The sequence below is a fragment of the Phyllobates terribilis genome, unplaced genomic scaffold (genome assembly GCF_046119375.1).
Source record: "Phyllobates terribilis strain yellow unplaced genomic scaffold, ASM4611937v1 Scaffold_489__1_contigs__length_1346288, whole genome shotgun sequence".
NCBI classification, from domain to species: Eukaryota; Metazoa; Chordata; class Amphibia; order Anura; family Dendrobatidae; genus Phyllobates; species Phyllobates terribilis.
Window position 1 is genome coordinate 312,426 of NW_027363249.1, and position 21,826 is coordinate 334,251.

The 21,826-nt window shown below is 43.0% G+C and overlaps 1 protein-coding gene and 1 pseudogene across 2 annotated transcripts in view; one reads left to right on the forward strand and one right to left on the reverse strand.

Moving 5' to 3' along the window:
* Positions 1–21,826, forward strand: part of LOC141230050 (uncharacterized) — a 349,419-nt gene that overhangs the window by 112,668 nt on the left and 214,925 nt on the right. The gene's annotated exons all lie outside the window — the stretch shown is intronic.
* Positions 10,547–21,826, reverse strand: part of LOC141230053 (vacuolar protein sorting-associated protein 37A-like) — a 33,259-nt pseudogene continuing 21,979 nt past the window's right edge.

Below are 21,826 nucleotides of genomic sequence, written 5' to 3' on the forward strand. Positions count from 1 at the left end.
GAGGTATTCTGTTAACCCCAGTGCTTGGTCTCGATATGTTTCTGCGTGGCGTCTTTGGCAGGAGCTAGAGGAGTCGGCAGGTGAGCAGGTGACGGAAGCGGACCGTTCCTATTTATTGTTGTACATGATCGGCAGGGCATTTCAGGAGGGTTTATCGGGCTCAGCTGTAGCTGGTAGGTTAGCAGGTTTGGCCTTCTTCTTTAAGTTAAGTGGTTGGAGGGACTTTACCAAGGATTTCTTGGTTCGCCAGGCGATGAAGGCATTTCAGAGGAGCTATCCGTACGTGATTTGCGGCGCCGGGTATCGTTTGAAATGCTGGGTCAGCTTTTGCGTTGCCTTAGCGGTGTGTGTAGTTCTGAATATGAATGTCGGCCATTTGGGGCGGCCTTTGTTCTGGCGTTTTTTGGGGCATTTAGGATAAGCGAATTGGTGAGCAAGAATGTTAAGTGTCATGGCGGGCTGTTATTGAAGGAAGTAGTGTGCTCGGAGGAGGCAGTACGGTGTTATTTGAGGCGGTCAAAAACCGATACAGCTGGTAAGGGTTGTTTGGTGGAATTGTGGGCTGTGGACGGTTTGTTTGAATGCCCGGTGAGATGGGTTTCTGCATTTCTGGAGGTGAGAGGTCCATCATCGGGTGCCTTTTTGTTACATCAAGATGGATCTGCATTATCAGTGTATCAGTTTATTACCATCTTCAGGCGGGGTTTAGCTAGTTGTGGTCTGAATGGTTTGGAGTTTGGTTCTCATTCATTTCGGATTGTGGCCGCCACTGAGGCTGCTCGCTGGGGTTTGGGGGTTAAAGCTGTGAAAAAGATTGGTCGCTGGGAGTCGGCGAGGTATCGGTCTTATGTCAGGCCTCATATGTTATAAGATTTTTCCCCAATTTTTTGATAGTGTTATTATGTGGTAACGAGTTTCTTTTCTTCTTTACATTCCCCCCCCCTTTTGTTTTATGTTTCAGGACCCCCTCGGTTGATCTGGGTGCTAGGTCACTCGTATGTATATTGGGGTTCCATTCGGGCCGACGCAAGACCGGCGGGGCGCCAGTTGGGCATAACGAAGGAGGTTGCGACGGTTCGCTGGATCGGTATCAGGGGTTTGCTGTGTAGCCGGGTAATGCTCGAATTTCATTTTTATGCTAATTTGGATAGGTCTCCGGATATACTAGTTTTGCATGCGGGTGGGAATGACTTGGGCTCCAGGACGTCTAGAGACTTGATCCGTGACGTCAAGTTTGACTGCCTGAGGCTTTTGGAAACCTATCCGGGATTAGTGCTCGTATGGTCGGACATCGTCGCACGCCTGGCATGGCGACACGCCAGGTCAGTCGAAAGGATAAATAAAGCTCGGAGCAAGGTGAATAGGGAGGTTTCCCGATTCATTGCTCTGCATGGGGGGGTTGTGGTTCGTCATCGGGATCTGGAAGTTCCGTCTAGGGAATTTCTGCGGTCTGATGGGGTCCATTTGAATGATATTGGCATAGATATGTGGGCATTAGCATTGATGGAGGGAGTTGAAAAGGCACTTTTGGTATGGCGGGACTCTCAGGCATAAGGTGTCATGCCTGCTCGCTATGGTGGAAAAGGAGGGGGGTTTTGAAGGCGGTTGCTTACATCGAAGGAGGACGGGGGAGCCCACTGCAGGGATGGGTGACTCCCATCGGTGTTAAAAATTTAAAACGGGTCCCTACTGAGCGAGGTCTCAGCGGGACATTTCTGGATGGGCAACAGTCAGCTGGGTCCCCCTGGGCCGGTTGCGGTGCGGCTAGGGGTGGCATGGTGGAGCTGTTTGTTGCAGTTTTCAAAATGTATGGGCAACAGTCAGCTGGGTCCCCCTGGGCCGGTTGTAGTGCGGCTGGGGGTGGCATGGTGGAGCTGTTTGTTGCAGTTTTTCTCCAAAAAATGGTGGAGCCTTCAATTCCCCCTCCTCCTTTTCAGAGTTAATTTAATGTTAATTAATGTTATTTATGTTTACATGCTGTTATATAATAAATGAGGCTGCTGTGGCCATTATGTCCAATGTCACAGTGTGGTGGTTTTTATTTATAGTAAGTGGGGGGGTTCAGTGGGCTGTGTATAGTAGGCCGTATAGTCAGACATTCCGAAGTCATGTTGATAAAGTGTTCCTTCAGCCTTTTGATAACTTGCGCTTTGTACAGACATCTCCTCCTGCCAAGGTATAAAAAAGGGCGTGGCTTGGGGTGTGGATAGGGGCGTGGTCAGACTACGCGTGCCGCATGGTTTCGCCCTCTTTCTATTCCTCATAGGTTGGCGGTATGCTTGTACTGAGGAGATCTGGGATATCAGTGACTAGGTCCCATATTGTGCACTGTAAGGTCTGGAAAAGCTCCTTATATCCGTCTCTGTAGCACCAGAGGAAGAACAGAGGGGAAAAGACAGGATTTTCTACATGTCGCGTTATGTAGATGTTCTGCAGATTTATCACAACCGTCCACAAGAAGAAACTGCCATCACAGAGCCGCCTTTAGCTGTTGGAAAAGTTTAAACTTAGTTTTGAATAGTTGCTATAGGCAACAAGGACTTTCTATTTATGCTGGGTCACATGATGCTGGTGCTGGGTGATGTCATGTGACGGAATGTTGTGGGTGATGATGTCACAGAGGGCGTTGTGATGTCAACTTTGGGGTATATAAGGGGGCTCCATCCACCTGGAGCTCATATCTCAATGGCCATATCTTGGTGCTGAGATACCCCCTGGAGACAATGAGGATCGCCATATTGTTTCTGTGCTGTACCCTGTTCTACCCTGTGAATTACCATAGGCTGCCGGTGAGTACCTGTCTATTATTACATATGGAGGACGTTTAGAATCAGCTGCGGCAGGGGAAGGGGATGGAGAGGGGGGTCCTGTAAGAATTTACCTGCGGGAATAAGAGGTTATGGCAGGGAAAGGAGCTTAGGAAGTGACAGTCAGAGGGGATAAAAGTGTGGGGTGACCCCTCTGACTCTCACATTCCTGCTTTGTCCTTGTAGTGATTAATGACTTTGGTGTTGTCCCTTATATATCACTTTGCAGTCACCAGTGATCGCTCCGCACTGTGATCCTAAACTACAGTCTCATTTACCTTTTTGCAAACGCCCAGAAGGGGAGGAGTGACATCACACCCATGTGAGCAGATCCCGCCCACTTTTACTGCAGTCGTAATGTGAGCTAGCTGTATTCTGTTTTCATGGTAATGTCAGCAGCTGCTCCCCCTAGTGTTTACAAGATGAAAACATCAAAAGAGTTAAAATATTTTTTTCAGATTTTATACCATTGAAACCTTTTTAAATATATATGTGTATTTATATATAAATATAAATACTTTACAATTTTACAATTGTAAAAAAATTGCTGACACTTTCCCTTTAAAAGATCTAAAGACGTTCTGCTTCATGTGCCATTGTGACCAATCACAGCACAGATTATATTTTTTAAACTTTTCTTGAAAAACTGAAGCTGCTCCGTGATTGGAAATCATGTGGAAGGGTTCTCTTTTAGACATTTAGTTAGGTCCAAAGTATCAGTAACCTGATGGATAGAACTGTGCAATGATGTCACAGAGGGCTTTGTGATGTCACCCCTGGGTATATTAGAAGCCTCGGCCCATCTGCAGCTTGTATCTCATTGACCATACCTTGGTGCTGAGAGACCTCTGGAGATGATGAGTATCATCCTATCATTTCTGTGCTTTACGTTGCTCTACCCCCCACATTACAGTACACTGAGGGCGAGTATATTCTCATCAATATGGAGGTCACAAGGATCAGCTAATGAGAATATCGCCTCTTGCAGGACTTCTCATACTGGACACGTGACCGTGCGTCATATGAAAGTCCAACTGTAAATAATATTCCATGGACCCTGGAGGTGAATCCCAAACTTCTTCCTGATCTTCTCAATGGGATATTTCTGAAAGTTGCTTGATAATGTATCCATCACTGTATAATAACAAGGGCTCTCTGTTTGACTGGATTGGGTATAAATATACAGGACTTTATTATGTTTTTTTTCTTTATTATAGGATGACCCACTACCTGTGGATCTCAGGAGAAGCACCTATCAAGCTTCCATCAATCTTCCTCTTTGGCTCTTCCGTGACGCAGTTTTTGTTGCGGTGATGACACTACTGACAATACTAGAGTATTTGGCCTTAAGTCTTGTCCTGAGCAAGTGGGCAATGTCTGAACCTGGTGAAGCAATCAGAAAACTCCTGACAACAAAACCATACTGAAGGAACAAAGTGCTTGTAAGGAGCCGATTTGCATCCCTCAGATTCAGGAGCAAGACTCCAGGAGAACACCTGTCCTGCCCAATGGCAAATGTTCTACTCCATCCATGGCTCCTGCACCACAGGATGCGAAAAAGGTTCCTAGCTGCAACTATAAAGTGGCGTTCAGTGATATTGTCTGGGTCAGAACGATCCCTCACAACAATATAGGAAGAAGAGCTCGAAGTTCCACGGAGCATAAAGAGAGGTTACTGATTTTTCAGAGAAGCCAACAACCCAGAATTCCAGAGCCAAGAGCACCAGAACCTAGAACACCAGAACCTACCATGTCAGAACCTAGTATGTCAGAGCCTAGAATGCCAGAGCCTGAAATGCCTACAACACCTCAACCCAAAATCAAGAGGAGAAGATGTTTCCTTAGATGTCTTAGAGGCGAGGAAGATTGAGAAGGCAACTGCTTGAACTTTCCCATTGCTCGTGTTTTCATCACAGGTTAGTCCTATACATGCTGTCTGACGGGCACCATCTTACTATATACAATGCAGCATTGCACCTGAAATCGAATCTATATTTTGTCACACACTTGCACTTTAGCACCTTATCATATGGCGCATATATCTATGAACGCTTTGCTAAGTATCACTGTCTAGTATGTGCTTCTGATGAACCTATTTTAGGAAAACGTGTCGAGGTTTGGCATACTATGTACTTGAGTTTGGCGTACTATGTGCTTGTTGGTAAATTCTATTGCCATCTATAATCTACTAGATATTATAATGTCTCTGGTGGGATGCCCCATGCCGAATTGTTGATAATTGACTATGAGCATTGTCCTCTATTTCTTATCTACTATGGTTACAGGTTGATGTGAAGAGAGCTGTGCCATTGGTAGCGATTTTTCTACTGATTTGTCAGTTATATTTATGTTAGTTTAGCAAATTTCTGCTTGTAGGGTCTAATGTTTTAGCATAGTGTATGTTCTGTGAGCTAAATTGTCATACTTATGCACTAGATAGATTATAAATTGTGATGCTTATGTACTAGATAGATTATTAGTTTAATCGGTGATTTTTTAAATATTTTTTAACATCAGGAGACTCAAGAATCGCATCTTACAGAAGACAAGAAGCCTAAATGCCGAAGGGTGATGACCTGTTGATGGCCCACAGCTGGAGGGTCATTACCTCTTGATGGCACAAAACTGGACAGAAGATAAAAACATTTGATAGCACACAGCCGGAGGGTGATGACCTATTGATGGCCATAGCCAGAGGGTCATTACCTGTTGATGTCACACAGCCGGACAGAGGATCATTACCTGTTGATGGCACACAGCCGGCCAGAGGATAAGATCTTTTGATTGCATACACCGGATCCCTCCCTGATAACAAGGAACCCTGGGGAATACTGGTCATCTTGATCCCCCACTGACTATATACTTGCTCCACCTCAGCCTACATCATCATGGAGGACACTTCCACCTGTGTCCACTGTAAGGTTGGACTTTCTTTTATAATTACAGCAGATTAATAAACATCATAAAGCTGTAAAATTATTGAGTAATTTATTATAAATTATTATAAAGAAATATAAAGTATAATAGATAGCTATAGAGGGCACATAAGACGACTAACTATAGAAAGCATGGTATCACCTGATATATACTGTATATTCTAGATGGCGCTATTACACTAAATACATCACAACCTCCAGGGTGATATTACCGTTACATAGTTTATGAGGCCGAAAAAAAGACAAGCGTCCATCCAGTTCAGCCTATTTCTTGTGCACTGCAGCTATTCCACAGCGTTGATCCAGGGGAAGGCAAAAAAAAAACAAAACATGCGGTATAGGCCAATTTACATCATTGAGGAAAAATTCACTTCCCGACACCAATCTGGCAGTCAGATTAAATCCCTGGATTAATTAACTAAGCATAAGATGTAATTTTATTGTTCTCAAGAAAGGCGTCCAGGCCTCTCTTGAACTCATTAAGTGAGTTGGACATCACCACTTCCTCTCCCAGAGAGTTCCAGAGTCTCACGGCTCTGACCGTAAAGAATCCCCTTCTATGCTGGTGCAGGAACCTCCTTTCCTCCAGACGCATAGTGTGCCCCCTCGTCTTTGTCACCATCCTTGGTATAAACAGGTCATGGGAGAGATCTCTGTACTGCCCCCTGATGTATTTATACATGTTTATGAGGTCTCCCCTAAGCCTTCTCTTTTCCAACGTAAATAGGCCTAATTTTGACAACCTCTCTGGGTATTCTAGTCCCTCCATTCCCTTTATTACCTTAGTCGCCCTCGTTTGTACCCTCTCTAGCTCCAATATGTCTTTCCTGAGCACCGGAGACCAGAACTGTGCACAATATTCTAAGTGCGGCCTTACCAGCGCTTTATACAGAGGAAGAACAATGTTCTCATCATATGCCCCTATTCCTCTTCTGATGCATGCCATGACTCTATTTGCCTTCGCAGCTGCTGCCTGACACTGGGCACTCCAATTTAATTTGCTATTAACCAAGACGCCCAGGTCCTTCTCCATATCAGATTTCCCCAACTGTTTCCCATTTAATATGTATGGGTGACTGCTGTTTTTCTTTCCCATGTGCATGACCTTACATTTATCGGCATTGAACCCCATTTGCCACTTTTTGGCCCAACTGCCCAATTTATCTAAATCCTCCTGTAGCTGTGCCCTATCCTCATCTGTATTAACTACTTTACAAAGTTTAGTATTATCTGCAAATATTGCTATTTTACTATGCAACCCTTCCACTAGATCATTAATAAATATATTAAATAATATAGGGCCCAAGACAGACCCTTGAGGCACCCCGCTAGTTACCCTGACACACCCTGAGCTTACTCCATTGATAGCCACCCTCTGCTTTCTATCACTCAGCCAGCTATTTACCCACTTGCACACATTATCCCCCAGGCCAAGCATTCTCATTTTATATACCAACCTTTTGTGTGGCACGGTATCAAACGCTTTGGAGAAGTCAAGGTATACAACATCCACTGACTCTCCCCGGTCCAGCTGTGAGCTCACCTCCTCGTAGAAGGCGATCAGGTTTGTTTGGCAGGAGCGATCCCTCATGAATCCATGTTGATATGGAGTTAGACAGTTATTATCATTAAGATATTCTACAATAGCATCTCTAAGAAATCCTTCAAACAATTTACCCACAACAGACGTTAAGCTGACTGGTCTATAGTTCCCAGGGTCACTTTTAGACCCCTTTTTGAATATTGGTACCACATTTGCTTGGCGCCAGTCTAGTGGGACAGTCCCTGTCCATAAAGAGTGCTTGAATATAAGATACAGCGGTCTGTCTATCACATTACTTAATTCTTTTAGTACCCGGGGGTGTATGTCATCTGGGCCTGGTGATTTGTCTATTTTGATATTATTTAGGCGTTTCTGAACTTCCTCCTGGGTTAGGTGGGTGATATTTAGCGGAGGGTTTACTTTATCACTCTGCATTTCCTCCGATAAATTGTTTTCTTTTGTGAAAACAGTGGAGAAGAAGCTATTGAGTAGGTTTGCTTTACCCTCATCACCCTCTATGATTTTACCCAGGTTATTTTTCAATGGGCCAACTCCATCAGTTTTAATCCTTTTACTGTTTATATAGTTAAAGAACAGTTTGGGATTCGTTTTACTTTCCTTGGCAATTAGTCTCTCTGTCTCCTCTTTTGCTATTCTTATTTGTTTCTTACAGATTTTGCTTTTTTCCCTATAAGATATTAGCGCTTCCTCGCTGCCTTCTTGTTTAAGTTTACCGAAAGCCCTTTTTTTGTTTTTCATTGCCCTCTTGACTTCCTTATTTAGCCACATTGGCTTCCTCCTATTCCTAGCCCTTTTATTCCCATAAGGTATGTACCTTCTACAGTGACTATGTAGGACTGTTTTGAAAATTTCCCATTTTCTATCCGTGCTCCTATTACTAAAGATACTATCCCAGTCTATAAGGTGAAGGGCATCTCTTAGCTGATCAAACTTTGCCCTCCTGAAGTTCAGTGTTTTTGTGACTCCCTTGCTGGGCACCCTACTGAAGGACATGTGGAATTGTATAATGTTGTGGTCACTATTTCCCAGGTGCCCCCCGACCTGCACCCCAGTTATTCTGTCTGGCCTGTTAGTTAATATTAAGTCTAAAAGGGCCGTCCCTCTAGTTGGTTCCTGCACAAGTTGTGACAAAGAATTGTCTTTGATAATTGACAGAAACCTGTTTCCTTTCTGAGATCTACAGCTTTCGGTTTCCCAGTCTATATCGGGGTAGTTGAAGTCCCCCATAATAATCACCTCGTTATTTTTTGCTACTTCGTCTATTTGTCTCATTAATAGACTTTCCGTGGCTTCTGCTCTATTTGGTGGTTTATAACAGACTCCTATGATAATTTTATTATTGTTTTTTGCCCCATGTATCTCCACCCATAAGGACTCGACCTCCTCATTTCCCTCCCATACATCCTCCCGTATTGTAGGCTTTAGACACGTCTTTACATATAGACAGACTCCACCCCCTTTCCGATTTCTTCGATCCCTTCTAAACAGACTGTAACCCTGTAAGTTAACTGCCCAGTCATAGCTTTCATCTAACCATGTCTCGGTTATTCCCACTATGTCATAGTTACCTGTAGATATTTCTGCTTCCAGTTCATCCATCTTGTTTGTCAGGCTTCTGGCATTTGCTAGCACGCAGTTTACACGATTTTGTTTTGTTCCAATCTTCTCCCTGTGGATTGTATTAGAAATTTTCTTACCTCCCTTCCAAGTATCTTGTCTTGGACCTTCTTTGTCGCACTTCATATCTTTCATTAGTATGTTCTCTGGCTGCATGTTCGTATCTGGCGTTTTTCTTCCCAGTGTGTCGGCCATTGTTGCTATAGTAGTGTGCTTGTGGGGCGGCGTGGCCTGGAGTCATGGGGACTCGGTCTGGCAGCATGGGTGCTGTGAGGCACCGGGCCGCCCGCCCTGCTGGTGCATTGTCGCTGCGGCGGTGGGTGGCGCACGGCTCCGCTCCCGTTCAGGCAGGAAATGTTAGGACCCACTATGAGGTTTGGCGTGACGTGGCAGTGGGCTTCATACAGTCTGATCATTACATCAAATGGATGAGTTTTTGGAGGTGCGCTCCATGCTCCTTTTTTTTACATTTCTGTAAAGACTTTGCAACATTTTAAATAAACCCAGGCGAAGACATAAAATAGACTTTACAAAAGGGGCAAATTAAAAACGTATAAGGCCGAAATGAGAAACAGCCAAAAACACAGAAAACCACACAAAAATGTGCAAATGAAAACATGGATTGGGCCCAAAGTTTATTATTATAGAGGGATTGATACCTTTAGTTATAAAAAGGGACTTAAAATGGGAGTCGCATCACAGCTCAATACAACCTACTTTTTATTTCAGCAAATACATTAATGTAATTATAGCGGAGCATGGTATGGATGGTGTATATAAACATGCAGACAAGATGGCGGTATATTATCATACCTATAGCGGTGCATGGTATGGATGGTGTATATAAACATGCAGACAAGATGGCGGTATATTATCGTAGGTATAGCGGTGTATGGTATGGATGGTGTATATGTACATGCAGACAACATTGCGGTATATTGTCGTAGGTATAGCGGTGCATAGTATGGATGGTGTATATAAACATGCAGACAACATGGCGGTAAATTATCGTACATATAGAGTTGCATGGTATGGTATGGATGGTGTATATAAACAAGCAGAGAAGATGGCGGTATATTATCGTACCTATAGCAGTACATGGTATGGATGGTGTATATGAACATGCAGACAACATGGCGGTATATTATCGTACCTATAGTGGTGCATAGTATGGATGGTGTATATGAACATGCAGACAACATGGCGGTATATTATCGTACCTATAGCGGTGCATAGTATGGATGGTGTATATGAACATGCAGACAACATGGCGGTATATTATCGTACCTATAGCGGTGCATGGTATGGATGGTGTATATAAACATGCAGACAACATGGCGGTATATTATCGTACCTATAGCGGTGCATGGTATGGATGGTGTATATGAACATGCAGACAACATGGCGGTATATTATCGTACCTATAGCGGTGCATGGTATGGATGGTGTATATAAACATGCAGACAACATGGCGGTATATTATCGTACCTATAGCGGTGCATGGTATGGATGGTGTATATAAACATGCAGACAACATGGCGGTATATTATCGTACCTATAGCGGTGCATAGTATGGATGGTGTATATGAACATGCAGACAACATGGCGGTATATTATCGCACCTATAGCGGTGCATGGTCCTGGCTGTGCAGGGATATGGACTGTTGCAGCTTCTCTACTGTGGCAGCACTGAGAGATAGGAGACAAATCGTCAGTGATGTGAATGGCTTCTAGAGACATAAGTGAAACATGACAGGACTCGGCTCGGCACAGATGCACAATATGATCTAGAGAGCAATTACAATGCCACCTTGGGCCATGTAGCCAGTGTCAGTCACTGTCTTTGTCTTTCCTAGGCTTCTTCGTGCAGTCGTTGTATAGGTGCACTATAGGTGCATCAGTGACTGCCAGTCATACTGAGATAACACAGGAGGACATACAATACAAGAGGGCTGTATCCAGCACCAGATCGGAAGAAAATCATTGTAAAAACAACCATTTATTGAAAAGTTTTTAAAACTGACGCACTTCAGACTCTGCGCTCTTAATCCTAGTATGGCGTAGTTCTCCAGCGCTAGGTCGTGGTTACATAATGAAGGTATAGGATATGATGTAGACAGATCATTAGTTCTCTGAACTGAATATATAGACATTTGTTTCTCCAATCAATTATTTATTTAGTTAATATCCATTAAATCAGTTCCACCATGCATGCCATCTGGTTCTCTGATCTTTAATGTGAGGAGCCATGAAGCCTCTATGTTTTCTACTACGTGATCCATCGCCTCCTCTCTTGGGTGGAGGAACTTTCTCAGCCGCATTAACCCCGAGGCTTCTGACATCACCATTGTGCTGATGTGGAGAGGCACCGGATACCCTATACCTTCATTATTTCCCCCCACCTAGCGCTGGAGAGCTAGAACATACTAGGAGAACACATGGTGTGAAGCGCGGCAGTCGTGCATGCCTCGGAGAAATGCTTTTTTTATTAGATGAATTCTTGGTAACATTTTTTTCAATAAATGGTTTTTACAATGATTTTCTTCGGCCCTGGTGCTGGGTGCACCCCTCTTGTAGCCATTTTGCCCTGCTGGGGGGAGTATGCACAATCAGCAGGGGAGCTGGATTAACCTCTTCTTTCCTCTCTAGGAGGACATACAATGTGGAGGCCATGGCTTCCCGCTCATCGGTACAAGCCGTGTCCGCTGCTCCACCAGATCCAGACCGCAGATAACATTCGCTCTATGGATCCAAGGCTGACCAGCCCAGATACTGAATCATTAATGGCAGCAATTCCCTGTATACAGACATATCTTAGGGAACTGCTATTCATGCAATTCCCCAGTATAAGGCGCACCACTATTAAACCAATACCACAGCACTTACTCTTCTCTTTTCCATGAACAGAGTTAAAAAATCATCTATTTCTGTTTTTCCCTCAAGGAAATTTTGGGCAAAATTGTCAGAGTCCTCTTCAGCTTGGTGGGCAGCGACTTTTAACCTGGCCTGTAGTGCGCTGAGACCGCAGCTCTGCGAGGGGGGAAGGAGCAGGACGTTACACCTCATCCCATATGGCACAGGGACTCACCTATTTTACTAGCGGCAGTAGGTTTCCCCAGCAAATGGGGCTCATTTACAGATCGTCCATTGCAGCCAATCATAATGCAGCTTTCATTCCTCAAACTGTTCCTAAAAAATGAAAGCCAAGCTCTGGTTGGCTGCTGTGAAAGCATCTGGTCATGTACCATTCACATGCTGTAACCTCACAGTACTAATCATCAGGATTAAATACAAGTCTGGACAATTGGACCTATCGTCTGTCTAGTAGAAAAGATCAGCTGATGTAAAAATGTGTATTATATGGAAAACTGGGCGAGATGATGCTGAAAACATTGTATAGGACTATAGTGGCAATCTGAGAACATGTAGCAACTAGTGATGAGCGAGCGTGCTCGTTTAACCCTTTAAACGAGCACACTCGGGTACTCGCTGAGTAGTTTTGTCGTGTTCAGCATTTCCGTTGCAGCCGGGGCGGCTGCATGTATCGCGGCTGTTGCACAGCTGTGACACATGCAGGGATTGCCTGTTTGTTAGCCAGTCTCTGCATGTGTCACAGCTGTGTAACAGCCGCGACACATGCAGCTGCTGCGGCTGCAACCGATATGCACAGCACGCCGAAACTACTTGGCGAGTACCCGAGCGTGCTCGTTTAAAGGGTTAAGCGAGCACGCTCGCTCATCACTAGTAGCGACATCATACATATGGTAATATTTCAATATTCAGCCAATTCTTGCATGGCCCCCTTACAGTGCACGCCGTCCATATCCCCCCGCACTGTAAACCTTTCAGAACGTTCCCTTTGTTCTACTGAACAATAATGTCATTTGTGGCTTCAGCGGCTTTCTGCAGATTAGAAGTCCAGTTTCCACAGGACACATAAAGGGCTTTTATTACCCTGTAACTTATCAAAGAGATCTACTGACAGCACAGTTCTGCAATTAAAGGGAATGTGTCATCAGAAAATGACCAGGACTTTATGTTAAAGGTAACCTGTCAGCTCCCCCGAGATCACAAACCGTCACCATGTATTTATTTCTCACTTTATACCCGTCCTAACAAACCCCTTTTAGTGGCTTTCTGATTTCTGCATTTGGCGAAAATCTATTTTATAATTGTGGTGGCAATTTGCTAATTAGAGGGTGACTAGTGGTGGGGCGCGTTGCAATACCCCACAAATATTCACCTACTTATTATCACGGTCGCAGTTATAAAAATGTTAGAAATCAGTAAGCCGCTATTAATGGGCTCTTTACACAGGGTACAAAAAGATGAATAAATACATGGTGGCGCTTCGGGAGGCATGAGAAAGCTGACAGCTTCTCTTTACATGGTATTTTTAACTACTGAGTTTTTTTCAATTTTCCATAACACAATCTAGATAAAAAAAAATGCAAACTGGCCATTAATCCTAATACTAGACTCAAACTTCTTATTCTGTTCACAAGGCTTTGCATCAGTCTCATGATCATCACAGACAGGATAATAATGAAAGGTAACAATCAATATAGAATAGAATCCACCATTCACAAGAGGTGATATCACTGTCCCGCAGGCGCCATCTTCTCTAGCCCCGTATCCGCCACATTACCTCGCTCAGCTCATGCTGTCTTTGCTGGTTTTCCTTTGAGTCAGAAGCTCATACTGGAAGAGAAGAAAAACACAAGGAAATGAGGATGAATTCACGCGGGCCGCATTTGCTGCAGCTTTTACGGCCAGATCAGAGCAGGTTTATAAGGTAAGTGGATGAGACTTTACAAATCTCATCCGCAAACTGTAAAGATTGCCCATATAGAAAAATGAGAACGCCAAAGATGTTCCAAATCCCGGCATGTCATTGTGGGGTGAAAATACAGCAGATTATCAATGTGAATTTCACCGACTTCAATATAGCAAGGGTGAGATCGTCAGGATTCCTTAGCACAATCCACAAATGAACCAAACCTACCGTAAAGACTGCGCCTGCCATGTCAGCCCCATCCACAGTGGCTTACCTTATCTAATAATGCTTGTCGCTTTGACTCCAGAATTGGCTCAATTTGAAGATTCTTTTCTGGATTAAAAAAATTAAAAAAAATTCTATATTAATATACACATACAGAGGATGAAATAAGTATTGAACATGTCACCAATTGTCTAAGTAAATATATTACTAAAGGTGCTATTGACATGAAATTCTCACCAGATGTCAGTAACAACCCATCCAGTCCACACAGGCAAAGAAATCAAATCATAGATGTCCATGAATTATGTGTAATAATGAGAAATGACACAGGAAAAAGGTACTGAACACATGAAGAGAGAGAGAGGCAAAAAGCCATGGAAAGTCATGACACCAGCTGAAATCTATCAGTAATTAGAAACCCATCCTGCCACTTAGTGAAAAATAATATTAGGTGGTTCAACTGATGGCCTATAAAAAGGTGTCTCGTTAGCAAGATGCCACACAAGAAACATCTCATGATGGGTAAAACCAGTGAGCGGTCTCAAGACCTCCGCAACCTAATTGTTGCAAAACATACTGACGGTATTGGTTACAGAAGAATTTCTAAATTATTGAAAGCTCCAGTGAGCACTGCTGGGGCCATAATCCAGAAATGTAAAGAACATAATTTCATAATAAACCGGCCACGACCAGGTGCTCCCCGCAAGATTTCAAACAGAGGAGTGAAATTAATTATCAAAAGAGTTGTCCATGACCAAGGACCACCTGTGGAGAGTTACAGAAAGACCAGGAATCAGCAATTGTTTCAAAGAAAACTATAAGTGATGCACTCAACCTCCATGGTCTGTATGCACGCTTAGCACGCAAGACTCCATTGCTGAACAAAAAGCATGTTGACGCGTGTTTAATGTTTGCTCAACAATATTTAGACAAGGCTGTGAAATACTGGGAGAATATAGTCTGGTCAGATGAGACCAAAATTGAACTCTTTGGATGTCATAATACACACCATGTTTGGAGGCCAAAAGACACTGCATATCACCCCCAAAACACCATACTAACAGTGAAGTTTGGAGGTGGGAACATCATGGTGTTGGGCTGTTTTTCAGCATACGGCAATCTTCATATTAATGAAGGAAGGAGGAATGGATAAATGTACGAGACATTCTTGATAAAAATCGGCTGCAATCTACCAGGATGATGATGAAACAAGGGTGGACATTTCAGCAAGACAATGATCCCAAACACACAGCCAAGGAAACGCTCAATTGTTTTCAGAGAGAGATAATTAAAGCTGCTAAAATAGCCCACCCAATCACCTGAATCCAACAGAATATTTATAGAAGGAACTGAAGCTCAGAGTTCATAGAAGGAGCCCAAGGGATCTTCAGGATTTGTAGCGTGTTTGTGTGGAAGAATGGGACAAAATCACACCTGAGCAATGCATGCGACTAGTTTCTCCATGCAGGATGAATCTTCAGTAAGCATAGTCAATACTTTTTCCCCGTGTAATTTCTCATTATTACACATAACTTAATTTATGGACATCTATTGTTTGATTTCTTTGCTTATGTGGATTGGATGGTCTGTTACTGATATCTGGGGAGAATTTCATGCCTATAGCACCTTTAGTAACATAGTTACTTAGAAAATTGGTGAAGTGTGAGTATTTCACCCGCTGTGTATATCCAGTGGGGAAAATAAGTATTTGATACACTACCGATTTTGCAAGTTTTCCCACCTACAAAGAATGGAGAGGTCTGTATTTTTTTTTTTATCGTAGGTATACTTCAACTGTGAGAGACAGAAGAAGAATCCAGAAAATCACATTGTATGATTTTTACATAATTAATTAGCATTTTATTGATTGAAATAAGTATGTGATACAATAGAAAAACAGAACGTAACATTTGGTACAGAAACCTTTGTTTGCAATTACAGAGGTCAGAAGTTTCCTGTAGTTCTTGACCAAGTTTGCACACACCGCAGCAGGGACTTTGGCCCACTCCTCCATACAGATCTTCTCCAGATCTTTCAGGTTTCGGGGCTGTCGCTGGGCAACATTGGAGTTTCAGCTCCCTCTAAAGATTTTCTACTGGGTTCAGGTCTGGAGACTGGTTAGGCTACTCCAGGACCTTGAAATGCTTCTAACAGAGACACTCCTTAGTTTCCTTGGCTATGTGTTTCGGGTCATTGTCATGGTGGAAGACCCAGGCACGTCCCATCTTCAATGCTCTTACTGAGGGATAGAAGTTGTTGGACAAAATCTCGCGATACATGACCCCATCCATCCTCCCTTCAATATGGTGCAGTCATCCTGTCCCCTTTGCAGAAAAGCACCCCCAAAGTATGACATTTTCCCCACCATGCTTCACGGTTGGGACAGTGTTCTTGGGGTTGTACTCATCCTCCTTCTTTCTCACGGCGAGTGGAGTTGATACCAAAAAGTTCTATTTTGGTCTCATCTGACCACAAGACCTTCTCCCATGCCAGATGGTCATTGGCAAACTTGAAATGGGGCTGGACATGTGCTGTTGTTTGAGACTGTGGTCCCAGCTCTCTTCAGGTTATTGACCAGGTCTTCCTGTGTAGTGATGGGCTGATTCCTGACCTTTCTCAGAATCATGCTTACCCCACAAGGCGAGATCTTGCATGGAGCCTTACACCGAGGAGAATTGACAGTCATCTTGTGTTTCTTCCATTTTCTAATAATTGTGCCAACAGTTGTTGACTTCTCACCAAGCTCCATGTCTACTGCCTTGTAGCCCATGCCAGCCTTGTGCAGGTCTATAATTTTGTCCCTGGTGTCCTTAGACAGCTCTTTGATCTTGGCCATGGTGGAGAGGTTGGAGTGTGATTGATTGAGCATGTGGACAGGTGTCTTTTATACAGGTTTATATGGTGCAATTAATAAAAGGTAATGAGTGCAGAGTAGGAGAGCTTCTTAAAGAAACACTAACAGGTCTGTAAGAGCCAGAATTCTTGCTGGTTGGTAGGAAATCAAATACTAATTCCATGCAATAAAATGCAATTTAATGATTTGAAAATCAAACAATGTGGTTTTCTGGTTTTTATTTTTAGATTCTGTATCTCACAGTTGAAGTGGATATACGATAAAAATTACAGACCTCTCCATTCTATGTAGGTGGAAAAACTTGCAAAATCGGCAGTGTATCAAATACTATTTTTACCACCATATATATGTATGTGTGTGTATATACACTACCCACAAAAAGTTAGGAATATTTGGCTTTTGGGTGAAATTTCAGGATGAACCTAAAATGCCCTCTAACCTTTTCAGGTGAACTTAATGTGACCTTCTCTAAACTTTTGAATGCACATGTCCAACTGTTCAATGTTTCAGTACTTTTTGCACAACTTGCTGTTCTCTAACAAGGAGCTTAATGGCAAAATTCACATCAGGTGTTTGATCCATGTATCGCCCAATAAAATTTGGGGTTCAATTAGAATTGGTATTAAACAGCCCCTACTACTTGAATAACAACATTAATCCTGTCATTGTCCCTCTGCATTCACAACACAGGCCTAATTTCATCTTCATGGATCACAAGGCTCCAGCTCATTGAGGTTTCATCATTAGGGAATGGCTGCTGGAGACAGGGGAACCTCAAATGGAGTGGCCTGCATTTTCTCCAGACCTGAATCCCATAGAAAACCTATGGGATCAGCTGAGTCGCTGTGCAGAGGCTCGTAACTCTGTACCCCAGAACCTCAATGACCTGAGAACCGCCCTTTCCAGGGCTGTGGTGTCAGTAAGCCAAACTTCCGACTCCCGACTCTGACTCCACAGCCCTGGTCACTACTGAGCGTGTACATAAAGTGCAGCACAGATTCATCTGAACTAAAAGCCGAGATCCTTAGATCAGGAACAGAACAGACATTTATAGGACATTTCATAACTTTCACAAATTCTTATGGAAACATTTACAGCACATCCGGTATTGTACTGCTGTACCCAATTTATTATAGATTTTAGGAGTCGGAGTGGGTCCATTTTATACCGACTCCACCAAAATAGACACCGACTCAGACTCCACAGCCCTGCACCCTCCAAGAAGAGTGGGATGCCATGCCTCAGCAGACAATAACTCCACTTGTGAACAGCAGGAGAATTCATTGTCGAGCTGTAATTGATGCTGCTCAAGGCCACATGACAAGTTATTGAGACATTGACATTTTTTGTTGGGGTATACCCACCACTGTTGTTGGCATTTGTTTCAATAAATGGTTTGAGATGAGGAAATCACCGTTACATGCTTCTACTTAAATGCCCTACTTGTATTATAATATATTACTGTAGAGGGAACTTTTTACATTTTCCATACATTTCACCAGAAAGCCACATATCCCTAACTTTTTGTGGTCAGTGTAGATATACAGGTGCTTCTCACAAAATTAGAATATCATCAAAAAGTTAATTTATTTCAGTTCTTCAATACAAAAAGTGAAACTCATATATTATATAGAGTCATTACAAACACAGTGATCTATTTCAAGTGTTTATTTCTGTTAATGTTGATGATTATGGCTTACAGCCAATGAAAACACAAAAGTCATTATCTCAGTAAATTAGAATATTTTATAACAGCTTAAAAAATTATTTTAAAATCCGAAATGTTGGGTTACTGAAATGTATGTTCAGTAAATGCCCTCAATACTTGGTCGGGGCTCCTTTTGCATCAATTGCTGCATCAATGCGGCGTGGCATGGAGGCGATCAGCCTGTGGCACTGCTGAGGTGTTATGGAAGCCCAGGTTGCTTTGATAGCAGCCTTCAGCTCCTCTGCATTGTTGGGTCTGGTGTCTCTCATCTTCCTCTTGACAATACCCCATAGATTCTCTATGAGGTTATGGTCAGGCGAGTTTGCTGCCAATCAAGCACAGTGATACTGTTGTGTGTAAACCAGGTATTGGTACTTTTGGCCGTGTGGACAGGGGCCAAGTCCTGCTGGAGAATGAAATTTCCATCTCCAAAAAGCTTGTCGTCAGAGGGAAGCATGAAGTGCTCTAAAATTTCCTGGTAGACGGCTGCGCTGACTTTGGTCTTGATAAAACACAATGGACCTACACCAGCAGATGACATGGCTCTCCAAGCCATCACTGATTGTGGAAACTTCACACTAGACCTCAAGCAGCTTGGATTATGTGCCTCTGCACTCTTCCTCCAGACTCTGGGACCTTGATTCCCAAATTAAAATTGGAACTTTGGGACCTTGTGGAGTGTGTCAATGACTGCCTTCTGGACATCTGTCAAGTCAGCAGTTTTCCCCATGACTGTGGAGCCTACTGAAACAGACTAAGGGACCTTTTTAAACACGTAGGAAGCCTTTGCAGGTGTTTTTTTCTTAATTATTCTAATTTACTGAGACAATGACTGTTGTGTTTTCATTGGCTGTAAGTCATAATCATCAACATTAGCAGAAACAACCACATGAAATAGATCACTCTGTTTGTAATGACTCTATATAATATATGAGTTTCACTTTTTGTATTGAAGAACTGAAATTAATAAACTTTTTGATGATATTCTAATTTTATGAGACGCACATATATATATATATATATATATATATATATATATATATATATATACAGTACAGACCAAAAGTTTGGACACACCTTCTCATTTAAAGATTTTTCTGTATTTTCATGACTTTGAAAATTGTACATTCACACTGAAGGCATCAAAACTATGAATTAACACATGTGGAATTATATACTTAACAAAAAAGTGTGAAACAACTGAAAATATGTCTTATATTCTAGGTTCTTCAAAGTAGCCACCTTTTGCTTTGATGACTGCTTTGCACACTCTTGGCATTCTCTTGATGAGCTTCAAGAGGTAGTCACTGGAAATGGTCTTCCAACAATCCTGAAGGAGTTCCCAGAGATGCTTAGCACTTGTTGGCCCTTTTGCCTTCACTCTGCGGTCCAGCTCACCCCAAACCATCTCGATTGGGTTCAGGTCTGGTGACTGTGGAGGCCAGGTCATCTGGCGTAGCACCCTATCACTCGCCTTCTTGGTCAAATAGCCCTAACACAGCCTGGAGGTGTGTTTGGGGTCATTGTCCTGTTGAAAAATAAATGATGGTCCAACTAAAAGCAAACCGGATGGAATAGCATGCCGCTGCAAGATGCTGTGGTAGCCATGCTGGTTCAGTATGCCTTCAATTTTGAACAAATCCCCAACAGTGTCACCAGCAAAGCACCCCCACACCATCACACCTCCTCCTCCATGCTTCACGGTGGGAACCAGGCATGTAGAGTCCATCCGTTCACCTTCTCTGCGTCGCACAAAGAAAAATGCCAAGAGTGTGCAAAGCAGTCATCAAAGCAAAAGGTGGCTACTTTGAAGAACCTAGAATATAAGACATATTTTCAGTTGTTTCACACTTTTTTGTTAAGTATATAGTTCCACATGTGTTAATTCATAGTTTTGATGCCTTCAGTGTGAATGTACAATTTTCATAGTCATGAAAATACAGAAAAATCTTTAAATGAGAAGGTGTGTCCAAACTTTTGGTCTGTACTGTATATATATCTATCTATCTATATTTTTTTTCCCAAGAACCATAAAAACTCTTCATTCCTCAAAACCGTATTCAACTACCATCCACCAAATCGTACTTACCAGCTCCTCGATATTTTTCACTAGCTCCTCTTTATCAGATATCATCTGTTTTAGTTGTGGAAGATTTACAAACTGCTCCAGAAGAACATCCTCTTGCTCCATCATATCGGTGAGCTGTGACACGCTGAAGTAGAGAAAAAGAGAAACGTACGTCGAAGACTTTCATGGAAATGTTACAACAGGGTACAGAGAAGCTAGTGTGCAGAATAAGCACGCACAGACTTATCTATAGGGGTGGCCCTGGGGAATACTAGGATGGATGTCATTTTATCATTAGAACTAATATAGAATTCAGAAATTTTTTTTTGACAAATAAAAATTAAATTTTTATTTTTTTTATTTTAGTTGTAAAAATACAAACCTCAAATCTGACAGCTCAGGAAACGTTTCAGGGAGATCAGGCATCTTATATGTAAAGCCGTTCACACCCACCTAAGAAATATATACAGGTACTGGTGAGAGACTACAGAAACAGAAATGTTCGGTGCCTAGGTTACCGGCCACTGCTGCTGTCTATCAGTGGTGGCCAGTCTCCTAGGCAAAGAAAGCAGTTTGCTATACAGCTTGCAAGTGCAGCTCTGAAGTTGGCCGGATCCCTGGATTCAGTACCTCTGTGCTCCTCCGACGCTGCAAAGTCAAAGCGGTCTCTGCCGACAGCAGAGGGAAGTGCATAGTTCAGACCAGCGGCGCGACCATGCCGCTGGTTGAAACTGTCCATCTTCAGGAGAGCACTGCCCCCAGCAAGGAGGTAGCCAGCAAGACAGAGGAGCAGTGTGCTCCTGATGAAACAAGATTAGACAAGCTCTTAAAGGGGTTTTCTGATCTGACATGACACTGACTGCAGACTTGTGAATTCTCACATAGTGTGCACTGCTGTCTGCAAGTACGCGCTATGCATACTCCCAGCCAGAATCCAACTACAGTTCAAGGCCTCGCACAATACACTTGCATTGAGCGCGCTGGAAACAGTGTAGCCAGATTGTGGCCGGAAGTACGCATATTGTATATGTGACACCCCAGGGGTCTGGTTGCCACAGTGATAGAGATATTATGTCTGAGAGCAGGTGGGAGGTCTCTTGGTCAGGGATCCTATGCATGCCACACCTCCTGCCCAGTCCTGGGAGGGGAAGAACTTCCCCTATATAAACCCGGGGCTGAGGCAGGGTTAGTGAGTAGAGAAGAAGTAGAGACAGAGAAGCAGATATAGGAAAAGAACATCAGGAGCTCTGTGGGAACAGTGCTACAAGGA